At 39.5% G+C, this 12,799-nt stretch overlaps 1 protein-coding gene across 2 annotated transcripts in view; it reads right to left on the bottom strand.

Annotated features, from left to right (window-relative positions):
* gcgrb (glucagon receptor b) overlaps window positions 1-12,799 on the bottom strand; it is a 78,047-nt gene that overhangs the window by 33,162 nt on the left and 32,086 nt on the right. The window contains exon 1 of one of the 2 annotated variants that reach the window (XM_074699075.1): window positions 4,220-4,283. The exons of the other annotated variant lie outside the window; for it this stretch is intronic. The gene's annotated coding sequence lies outside the window, so the exon portion shown is untranslated. Of the gene's footprint in view, window positions 1-4,219; window positions 4,284-12,799 lie in introns of those variants that run through there. 2 annotated transcript variants of the gene reach the window in all.

Below are 12,799 nucleotides of genomic sequence, written 5' to 3'. Positions count from 1 at the left end.
GAGTTAAGGGATGTTGTAGGAAACATGCTTGAACTCTTTGAGTTTTACTTAAAACGACTGATAAGCTGAGCAATAAAGCTGAAAATATGGGAATCAGCTGTGCAGTTCAACACAGTGAGTGATGATAGAGTTTAATTTTGTTTAGTTGAGTTTGTACCATTTGTCAAACTCTCACTTGGGCCTGAGTCAGTAGTAACAGCTTGCCTGCCGTCCCAAAGTTGAACTCACTCGAGGAAATCCCAGCACATAATGGAAAAAATAGTTTTTCGGGGATTTTTTTAGTCATATACTGTTGGGGCACAAGTTGGAATAATTTCCCCAAAATACATGATTCAGACAGTGCCGGCATAGAGACCAATTAGATTTGGAAAGATAGAGAGGCATGTCTTTATTTCGTCAACAACTGACTCAAAAGGAATCACACAGGAATAACTCTGAGTCAATAACAAATGTTGCTGAATCATATACTGTACCCCAATTATTGACCATAAACAATATTTTTAATAATACTATTGTGAGACCAAATTAACCACTGATATGAAAAAATAATATATCATAATAATGCACCACACCCCTTCAAATGCAATAAACTTTTTCTCTTGAGTATTTTTTACTATTTTAATTGGATTATCAATAACTTTCAAATATCCTTAAAGCAAACAAAAAACAATGGTTACACTTTACTTTAGAGGTCCGCAAATTTCATCACACCACTCTAATAATCAGACAACGCTTTTTCTTATTTCTTTGAAATTAGCCCCGAAATTTCATGATAATTTGGTGAAAATTAGCACATGACTTCTGTCCAGATTCTGTTTTGTAGTGTGCCTGTACTTGCAGTGTCTATCATGATCAGGTAAGGCCAATTTACAACCCCATGTAAAATCATGTAGAACATTGTAGGCCTAATCATAAAAGTTGACCATTTTGCAAGTGATCTCAATCATGCATATCAACAAACTAGGTACTAAAGAACTTGGTGAAATTAAATAGCAAACAGCTAACTATCAACTGCTTATTGGGAAATTGAATTATTTACATTTCAAAGGTAATCATCAGCGGAAACAATGAACCTAACTTCTGTATTCAAGAACTAAGCAGCCAGGTATCACCTGCTTCTCTGGAAATAGCATTGGGACATAACATTTTGTGGTGGGTTGTGATTTTATTTCAAGTAAATTATTTGCAAATCATTACCTAATTACCCTGTAATTTGGAGTAAATTTCAAAGAAACTGGGAAAAAAAACAGTAACCAATTGTGACTTGTGACAATTGTGACAATAAATGTGGACATAATTTTAAAGAAGCTATGTGCTAATTTTAAAGAAATAAGAAAAACTTTGTCTCATTATCACCTAAGTGTGATGAAATTTGCGGACCTCTGGAGTAAAGTGTTACTAAAACAATAAAAATGAAATGGGCTCTCAGTTAAAAATCGAAGTTTTTTTTTTTTAAATGTATTGAAGTAGAGTATTTCTTTTGCAATGTAACAAACTACACTTTCTGTGTCCATGTAACTTTTCACTCATCCGGGTCAGAGTTAGCAGCGAAAACTTGGTCAGGTGGTTGTGTTTTAGGTTGGTATGCGAGTTTGTTGTGTTGCCTTTTTTGTTGCCGTACACTGGCTAGGTTATGTTGATGCGCTCACTTCGCTCATTTGGTTAGAAGCTGAAATATTTCCACACTGAGGCTGTGGAGTTTCACTATACAGTCATCTTTTTTCCTCCTGATTTCGACTGCGTTACCCTGCATTGCCTGTTTATGCTAGCCTGCTGCTTGCAGCACCACCTCCCCCGAGAGACAAAGGTTTTGGATGACTGACAAGAAGGTTCACTCTATTCATTCTTCTACAAACCAAACGCGCTCAGGTGCTGAGAGCGATGCACTTGAAACCATCTTGACATCCTGCCTGTTTGGAGGAGAGAGACAAGGTAAACAAACACGCATCCACTTGGAAATATATGGAGGCTGGCAAAATTACCAAGTTAATTTAATTTATCTTAAGATTAATTGATTTATTGACTATTGTCCCAGGCCTAGGAATAACCACTGAATAAATTGATTAGTTGTAAACTTATTATAAAATAAACAAAGGATAATGTATAGCGAACAGATTATCACATCAGTTAGGGCTGACAACAGTGTGTTCACATTCCTATCAGCCTTCCTTCAGGTCAAATTAAAAGTCTGTTGGCATCTTTTTCTCACTCCAGCAGTCCTCTGACACTGCCAAAGCCCACACCATGTTCCCTGTTGTGTTTGCTTTGTGGTCGTCCTCTTCAATTTGTTGGAGGTCTCATTCACTCAGCTTTGTGTGTCTCTTAATCTTAACTGCTGTTTTCCTCCTCATAAAGTAAGGCAGACACCAGATAATTGCAGTAATTCATGAGTGTAAGCAAAAAGACTGAAAAACCAAACTATCTGGTAGTGAAAGAGTTAAGAGACGTTTTTTAAGTGAAAAGTTACTTGTGTGAGTTTAAGTCTACCATCTAACAATCACAAGGCAACATTTATACTGTAATCCAAGCAGTGTGAAGGTCTTGATCTCTCCTGTCCACTTCAGTGATGATATATGAGCTGTCTTGGCGCGCTTTTATCGATACGATCGTGAGATGATACCAGCCAGTGTTTCACTGAAGCGCACAATAATTGATTGTGCTGAAAAAGATACATCTACTCACATAGATGGTGGGATTATTATTTTTTTATGCTGTAATCAAAGACTCCAGTCTGCTGCTTTGTCCTCATTTGTAACTGATAAAACGTAGAATTGCAGAGAAATAATCATGCTTACCAAAAAGCTTTGTCGCCTCATTATATCATCCTCTGCGCTTTATCTCACTGCTCCCCCTGGTTCTGAATCTGCTCTTTATACTAGTTTTTTTTTCTTTTTTTGACATTTTTAAAGGCTAATGACAGTAAAGTGAGAGAAATAGAAAGAAGCAAATACAGAAAAAGAGACTGATGACACTATAATAAAACTTTGTTTTGTAGGTTTGTCAGTAAAGTCAGCCTGTGTTTTAAGCCTCTTGCAGCTACACTCATTAGGATGATGCAGAGTGGGGGAGCCCAGGCTTCAACATAGTCACACCTCTGCTCCCCCAGGTGTGCTCACATTTCATAGAGCGTCAAAATTTAGAGGAATTGTCACTGCACCTTCTCTTACAAACACTGCAGTAGCAGCAGCAGCAGCTCTGTACGCCGACATGTAACGCTACACCTTGACACACATAAAACAGGGAGGACCTTCTCGATGCTGTTTTCCACTTTAATATCTGATATATTAAAACTGGAGGATGTAACTTAAAACAGTTTTGGTAATAATTGTTAACAAAGCTTTAAATTTGCAAAAGCTGTTTGCAATACCACTACAGTAAAGTACACGTCTGTGACTACTGCCTGAGGAAGCTGCAGGGAGGTGATTGGTTCAACCAATCCTTTCATTAAAACAAGTAAAATGATTGAACAACACTCCTGCAAGTAAAGCCCCTGCCTCCATGCACTCTGTGTATTTTTTTAATAGCCCGATTTAATCAGCTGTTTCTTTTAAACCAACTTTTTCACAAACGATAACAGCAAATTGTTGAGTTACTGTCATGGGGTTAATGAGAACCATTTATTATGTTCCTTGTGTACATTCTGAATTCTATTTAAAAACCTACATGGGTGCACTGACAATGCTGTAAATAACTACAATGATATGAGATCATGTGCTTTTTTTCTTCTTTTTTTTTCGATCTATTGGTTGATGAGTGGGTGTCATTTTAGTCAACACAGTATTTCTTTGGTCGACTACCATCCTGATCTTATCATACTTACTACTGTGCAAATGTTTATTTTTTTAAAGTCTATTTGTTATTTGCCTGACAAATCTACTGCAGCCATTTCCCTGTGGAAAAATATCACAGCAGGAGGGTGTATCAGTGCTGCCATATCTGAAGTCACCTCCCAGCTTGCCCGTCATGCATCTGCCAAAAGTACATTTGCTAAACACGTATGACTCACACCATCACACCTTTGACAGCCACAAACATGAGGGACACAAATTAGTCTCTGTTAGCCTACCACACCACAGCGACTTACAGTGAAGAATATATAAATTAAAGCTGCACAGAAACACATCAACTAATAGCTTCAAAAAGCACAAAAATCTTAAAATAACTAAATGAATGAACTACAATCTGTGCAGAATGAAGAGGACATTAAACAGACCTGTACCTTTAACAAGAGTTACCTCGCTTCGGTCAACTGTGAGTGTACCTGCATCCTGGCACCCATATCGTTACCCCTGGACATAAAAACAAACAAAATTATAAATAAGGGTTCAATACCCAGCTAAGAGATTCAGAAGAACTGACTAAAGCCGATGAAGTCCAAAAGTAAAGCAACAAATCTGACCTGGAAGCATTGGAAATAAAATGTCACTGAAGAGATGCTGAAATCTGTGCCATGTCTTCCACTTTTTTTTCTTTTATTTAGAGTGATAAATGAGATTTGAAAAGCCAACAAAATGGAAAAGCTGATTGAAAATCAGAGCAGCTATGAAGCGCAAAAAGCCCCCTGCATCACCGCGCCTCAAATAAACTGTCACGTAACACACGTTCCCCAGGCTGAAATAGATTTAGAGTTTAAAAAAACCTCTGTTCTGTTATAAAACATCCACAAACAAAAGCTGTTTAGAGAATACAGTGCAGAACACTTTTGGCATGCTGACCTTGACTTTTGTTACCAGGCAGATTTCTCAAATTATTCAAAAACAAGGAAACGTGACAGCAATGATGCATGTGGTAAAATAACACCGTGAACACAAGTGGAGCCTTGAAATGGAACTACCTTTATTGTGTTCAGTTACCATGACAGCAGGGAAGCAGGACCCTCAAAGACCCCCAACATCTCTTTGTGTGGTTAAAAACATCCGTGGTTCATTTCATTGGCATCCAGCCTTTTAAGACCCACAGATATCGTGTACTATGGTGTTGCATGCATTCAGTTTGTCCGCTGTTTTCTTTCCAAAGCCAGGCGTGATGTTCTTAGTTAATTTTCTCCAATTCTCCAATTTCACTTAGCATACGCTTTTGTCCAAAGCGACATGCAACACAAGAAAGAATTCAGACAGAAGGGAAGACCTCAGTTAGTGCAACAAAGTGCTTCAAGTTTTTTGGCTGCAGGGCTGCCGTTAAGTGTAAGAAAAGTGCTTTTCTGCATGTTAAATAATGCAGCCATATTTGACTGCAATTAGTCACTGCAACAATGTCGTTCAACCTTCTACAACATTCAGAAGACTGAGAGCTGGGGCTGTGATAGGCCCGGGCAATAAAACGATAAAGATACATGTTACGGAATAACTTTTTCTTGATTGAAATATGAGACATAGTCGATAGAATTCATTCGTTCACATTTTGACAGACATATGATTAGCCAATTATATCTAGGAGGAGATGCAAATATAATCATATAGTGCTTGCAGAGTGATTTATCAAACCTGAAACTGTTACAGCTAAATTACACCAAATGTGTCTGCAGTGTGTCTCCGTTCTGTTACGGCAAACGGATCAAATAGGATTCATTCAAGTCAATGTGTCACTTTCACTGGATCTGTTCTGTTGCTGTATGTCTGTGTGGCTGGTACGTTGTGTTGCAATTAATACTCAGCCCTCTTATTTTTAATGGATGGTGAGCTGTGACGCATAAATTTATCATTGGGAAGATTGAGCAGGACCGGAAACTACCTGAAAAAAAAGACTTTAAAAATGAAACAGATCGTGTCAAAATCAGTTAGTATTCAGCTCGACTACGATGGTTAATGGACATAATGAGCGGAGCCAGACCAGGGGTCAACAGGTCTGAGGTTTTACAGCTCAGCATGAATGAGGAGAGATTTATCAATAGAGAGGGAAGTGCATTATTAAAATAATGTGTATGTCACCGCCCTCAGGTCAACCTTAACTGTCACTTTGTGACTAAGTGTCTCTGGTGGCTCAGCTTTAAAATTACAATCATTTCAAGTTCTTTCATATTTCAACAAATATGTGCTGGACTTTAAATGATGATAGTCTGACAGGATCCACCATCCATCACAGTAAGTAGGGAACAGTGACTACTTATTTTTACCTTTTTACCTATTTCTTTTCTTCTTTTTCAAATGAAATACATTCAAAATGTATTGTTGGCAACAGAATTAATATATAGTATATGATATATGTAGATATAATATAAAAAGCATGAATTCCACAGTTACTGGCTTCAGTGCCAATGATTAACATGTTTTCATGGTAAACACAGCACTCCATTCTGACCATTAGATATCCCTGTAGGACAGTGGTGATTGCTCTAAGACTGCAAGGGAAGCTCAGCTTCCCCTAAAATGTCCCTAAAAAAGTGGTGATATGTACTGCTGTGTGTACATTTCATTGACAAAATATGCGCTAGAATTCCTTCATCTTTTGTTCAGAATCAGCTATCTATCACAGGTAAATGGCTCGACCTTCTCATTCATCCCCGCAGCGTCTCAGCGCTTTAACACAGTCGGACGCTGAGCGTCTTCTGACTTCAGCGGGGAAGCATTGAGTGGGTTGTTCCACTGTGAAAACTGGATGGTTATTGGATAAACGCTGGGCTTTGTCCCGCCCATCGGATGCTCAGCGTCTCTGGGGGTCTATGAGGCAGTGGGCTGGCCTGGACGCTGGGCTTCTGCATGATGATTGGATGATCTGTCTGAGGCTGAATCCCTTTTTGATTGACAGTGAAATGAGCGAGTCAGGGATCTTGAAGTATAACCCTCTACCAGAGCAACTTCTGAGTTTTACAGTTAGTTGTTCTGGACTGATCCGGAGGCTTTATCGATCCCCAGCAAGTTTACTTTTCCTAAAAATGACGAGCATTGTGTTTAAAGATTCTCTCTCTTTTCACCAATAAGCAGCTACAGCTGTGGAGCTTCTCCCCCGGTCACTCACACTTACAGCCTGTAGGTGTAGAGAGGAGCTTCTCCTGTTTGAAGCGGCTCAAATCTTACACCCGCAACAATGAGCCAAGGCCGTTTAAGCTGTCTAGCTCTGCTGGCCATTGAGAGAACACTGGTCAAATCCCTGGAAAAAAACACCTGGTTGGTACAATAGGGTCACAGATCACCCCCTTCTTGACTGACCAGCAGCCGCTACTGCTGTAGGAGAACAAGAGGTGTTTTCATTCTGCTTCTGTTTATGCAAATACTGACCATAATTGAATCATTTCACAAAATAATTGAACTCCACTCAAAGTAAATATATAAATAAATAGAGCCAATCAAATTTATTTCACCTAATCCTTAAGTATAAATTACCCGCGTACACTCAGGATATTACTGCACTGTGTTCTTTGCCTGCTTAAATGATTAAATGAGCCACAGTGTCATTATCTCATTACAGTGTGAGAGCTCCATTTCAAGAGATAATCTGTGAGAGCAGAAAGGTGATAAAGAAGAAGAAGAAGAGAAAAGAGAAGACGATTGGACGTGTTTTACCCTGAAATACACTTCAGACCTAGAAAAAGACATAATTGGATAATTCTGTTAAGCTAAATAGACCATATGTGCTGGAGGCATCAAGAGACAAAGATTAATGTTCCTCTGTGTGTGTGTGTGTGTGTGTGTGTGTGTGTGTGTGTGTGTGTGTGTGTGTGTGTGTGTGTGTGTGTGTGTGTGTGTGTGTGTGTGTGTGTGTGTGTGCATTTGCTTACTCAAGGCCTGGCTCATGACTCTGACGTAGTTTAGTCTCATCCTGGCTGCCTTTAAATCGTATTACAGATCAGATCAGATTTATCTCATTCTTCTTTGTGTTGGTTTTGTTTTCCAAGACTGAATGGACATAAGGAGTAAAAAAAGGACTTAACTGTCAACCAATCCAACCACACAGTCAAAGAGGCGGAGAAAACATCTGTAAGGTGCCTATACACGCAAGTCCATCCATCACTCTTGCAAACTTAATATAACTTTAAACTTAATATCATCAGAACAGATGACTAATAAACCCCCATGCAGGGTGTATGAATCAGGCAGCAAGCTCTGGTAGCGTAAAACCACAGTTCGTTGAGTGTCAGCTTGAGGCTGGCTCCTGAAGTACCAAGAGTCACATGTACACCTGGCCAAAAAAAGACAATTATGATGACCCAGTACATATTTCATATTCTGGATCTTAGTATCTAGAACTTTGCCAGAATCTGGATGGTCCTTTTATATCTGTCAGAAATTATTGTGACCTTGTCTTGTATTGTTTTGCAAAGCATCCAGCCATTGATTATGGAGTTATATACACATATGGTGAAAACAGTCCTATCTCACAATGATATAGAATCCTTTAAAAAAAAACCTGGATCCAGACAGTGATCTGGATCGCCACCAAAATGTAATCACTTCTTCCTTATCCCACTTTGAACATTTCCTGAAAATGTCATCAAGATCCACTTGTTACTTTTTGAGTTATGTTGTTCACAGACAAACAAACTGACAAACAAACATGCAGGCAGACAAACTCTACCCAAAACATAATCTCCTTGAGGAAGGTAAGAAGTTTCCTGGCAGACTGTAAGCGAGGAGGCTCAGAGCACGCCTCTTGAGTTTGGAGACAAAATGCTTCAAAACTTCTGATTGCAAACTGATTGGTAGGGACAGCGATGCACATAATACAGTGTAAGATAGGAACACAAACATGTTGAATTTGTGCTTTTCAGACATTTTAACTGGGGTTTCTTTGATTTCTGATCCAGCTTTAGGTGGACACTTGAGGAACAGCAGTTTTTTTGCATTTCATGTATATTTTAATAGGGTCTCATTCCAGTTTCTTAAATTCACTGACAACATTCCAGACAATCGAGGATTTTATTTCTAGGTCTGAAGAGGACATAAAGATGTTGTTAAACTAGCAGTAAATGCCTTTCCAGTTGTTATGGTTTCCATTTTTACAAAGTCCAAGCTTTAAAATGACTTTAAACAACTCTATGAAACAGCATGTACTCTTTTTTATATATATATACAGTGTGGCTCTCAAGTGAAGACAAACAGGCAACTCTCTCCACAGGCTCCCAGAGTCCTGCAGGGAAGCAGCAGAAGCCCTAATGTTGTTTACAACAACCTGACTGCCCTGCTACGTGTGGTGACTTCGGAGTTTAAGACCTTTGCATGCAAGCCAACAATCAAGGCCTGATTCACATGGAAAATGTATACACTTTTTCCTCTGCTACATAAGCCAAAAAGACACCATCACAAAACACAAGCAAAGAGTTAAATGCTCCACAGACTGAGCAAACAGTATCTCTGTGCACCAGTACTGTCTGCATACAGGACGTTTAAATGAGCCATTACACGTCTTTGGAACAAACATGCCTCATTGCAAATCGTGCAAACCTCTCCAGTGCAAAATGTACAAGCTGTTGGTGTTTATGAGGGTTATCCTGCTCAAACTCATGAGTGACCAATCTACCTCAGGTTGACCTAAAATAATACAACTGTGCATAATGTCTGTTAATTTTACTTGAACATGATTATTTCTATAATAACCAGTGGTTAACTGGGTGTGGGAATGATCCACTACGCATACAAGCTGTGTTATTGCACAATTCTTTTTTATTAACTTAGAGTGACCATATGGCCCCTTTGCCTGAACATGTCCTCCTTTTTCAACGTAAAATGATGTCATGGGGGGGATTTTATGAAATTCCCTAAGATGTCAAAGTTTAGCTCAGCTTGTTTCACAACAATTAATATTCAGAACAAAGTACTGCACTGGGCACGTGGCATTATTGCAGTGTGCCTACCTGTCAAGATGTTGAGTAAGCGCACCCCATGTGTCATGACGCAAAAGACCCAGGCCACTCCTTATATCAGATCGAAGTAGAAAACATGCTCTGAATGACTTCTGACCAGTGGCGTGGCATGGGGATTTTTTTTGAGGAAGCCAAGTGAAACAAAGCCTCTAATCTGTATGATTTTTAGGGAGTGTGGTACATAAAAGACTATGTTGCAGTTTGTTTATCGCTATTTCATGTAATGGTATGACCTGTTAGAGCGCCCAGAGAGCGCTCATTTTACTTACTTTGAACATCCACACACGCCCTTTCACTCTCCCACCCTCACTCACTCATTCACACACATACATTGTTCTCTTGACTTATCTTAAATATAATATCAATTTACTCAACCGCCCGCTCAAACACACAACCAGCCGCTTCATGCACACTGCTAATGTGCTAACCTCCCTGATTTCATTCAGTGGCTCGATGATGACGATACTGTGATTGGTTTGAGGCCAAAGACAGGGTGGCTTCCCTTGACACAGTCTTGGTCAATCACAGGTGAGCAGTGTCATGACCGCGGCCTCATCTGATTGGTTAATCATTCTTTTTTTTCACCAAGGAACGCCAACTCAGCTTGGCTTCCTTGCGGACAACAGCGTGCAGTATCGTATTTTCACCACTCATTCGCCACATAACATTTATGAGCTCGCTGTTTTACACATTGTAAAATGCTCAATAAGTAGAGGAGAGGAATAAGGAAGAGATGACAGTGACAAAACACAGAAGAATTATCGAAACTGTTAAAAAGGAGTATTTTCATTAAATCACAGCTACAGTCTAAAAAAAGAGAGGAGGCATGGCTTCCCTTGGCCTCCGGGAGAAAACGCCACTGCTTCTGACTGCGCTCTCAGACAGGAAATGTCAAAGCATATATCTGGGTTAAAGTACCCATCTTGTCTTATACAAACACCTTTATTTTGGTTTTTGTTTAACCAAGATTTGGAGGCATTATCGGCACAAGAGAAATAATTTTTTGAGTAGTTGGCTACCTCTCAGGGGTTTTGGCAACCGTAGTACCAGTTTACACATCCTTCCCACAAGGAAGCTTCTGTTTGTATGTTGTTTGGCGTCTGTGTCATGGTTTACGTCCTTTTTTACTAGAAGGTAAACACAATATTGAGCTTGGCATGAATCCACTTGATTTTGTAAACAGACAACATGATAGCATTGAGCCAAAAAGAAATTCAACCTTTTGTAGGACCAAGTGACTCCTTCCAGTTCAGAGGTACATGATTATTTTTCTAATCTGCCTCTTAACTCCTCACATGCTAAAGAGGAGCTGAGGGAGCTGAGCATCAGATGTGTTAACACCGAGGTTAAACTGAGGCTTGGTGCATTGAATGCAGTGGCCAAAGAAAACCCACTAATGAGCTCATTGTTCAGGATTTTACTGGAGTTACATTGCATATATTCTGACTGATAAAAAGTGCCACTATTGAATAATAAGTAACCTGTTGAAGGTTATCATCATTAAAAGCCATACTGGGATTTCCCTGAGGTCACCTTGAGGTATGTAATTTCGCCACTCACTGCACATCAAAAATTGGTCGGTAAAACACAACCTGCAAGTGACATTTTGCCCTGCCACAGCTTCAATCTGACTAACAACAATAATTGAGTGTTTGGATTTTCCTCCTTTCTGAAGGGTTGAGATTTGACCCTGAGTAAAGGAAACTGTCAGCCTAACAGCACTCAAACCAGCTCTCATCAGCATAATTGCAAGAACACCTACTACACATGTAAACCTCTTAGCTGTGGGTCCTTTGGTGCAGATCTAAATGGGCTCTGTCAAATGAAGCGTAACACCATGTTTTACTCTACAAGTGCCAGATTTGTATCAGCTGTCAAGCTGTTGGAGGTTAATGACGCTTACTGCAGTGAAGCAAGATATGGATGCATAGATCAAAGTTGATAAACTTAGGCCTTTAGAAAACTTTTTAATATCCTGGTGATGTGAACCTGAAAGCAGCACAATTCAGTTTTGCATCATCTTGCATTCAACCCAACTCGTAGTCAAAATGCTCAAATTGAAATTACCAAAAATAATGCTAACGGTGTCAAATAATGAAAATGCAGTATGAAAATGCAGTATGCAGCTTGGAAGAGTGCCCAAACAACATGAATTTCCCTCCGGGGATTAATAATAAAGTATATCTTAGTATATCTTAAGTTTGAATGGATCACCCGTGACTTCATGACACAAACATTGATCTCACTGGATGTTTATGGGGTCCACAATTTTTTTTGTTGGGTCTCAGTTTCACTGTATATTCAACACAGGCTATGCTCTTGCAACACGCCTCCATGCTCAATCTGGCTTCATTGCTCTGATACCATTGTTTGTTTCTATTAGTGATAGGAACTGAATTAGATACTTATATGGGTACCGACCAAATTCTGTCTGTTGCACCAAGTACTGATTCATGTAAAATCAAACAGTACCGTGTTTACTTTAAAGCTCCCGGTACCTAAACACATCCTTATGATTGTGAGGGAGTGGAAGAGTATGTGATTTTCCATGCTGGACATGAACCATTGACTGTATAAAACATGGACGTAGTTTCACCGACGTCACCCCTCTGTTTCTGAAACGGAAAATTAAGCACATCGGCTACAGCGGCCATATTGTAAATGGCACAGGGCGCCTGTTGGTCACGTGGCCCTCAGCTGTGCCTCTTATTGGGGGAGCTCGCGATCTTAATATCCTCCAAACGGCCGAGTTAGAAAAAAATTCATCCCCCGTACAGTGGGTGCTGGTAGTAAAGTTAGCGACTCAGACAGGAGACATTTTTTGAACCAGGCTGTAAATAGATTACCACATAAACACACAAAAGTACCAAAAATTGGTACCGTTGAGTACCCATACTGATTTCAAGGTTTTGGACATCGGTACCATATTGTTTCAAATGTGAAACAAACAAAAACAAAACAAAAGATCAAATTAGAAATGGGTACCATTTCTAGTTTCTTTAA

This window comes from Halichoeres trimaculatus, unplaced genomic scaffold, assembly GCF_033239565.1.
Source record: "Halichoeres trimaculatus isolate MK-OKI-2021-1 unplaced genomic scaffold, fHalTri1.1 fHalTri1_scaffold_2, whole genome shotgun sequence".
NCBI classification, from domain to species: domain Eukaryota; kingdom Metazoa; phylum Chordata; class Actinopteri; order Labriformes; family Labridae; genus Halichoeres; species Halichoeres trimaculatus.
Note: the sequence above shows the minus strand (reverse complement) of the source record. Positions and strands in the feature narration are given on the sequence as shown.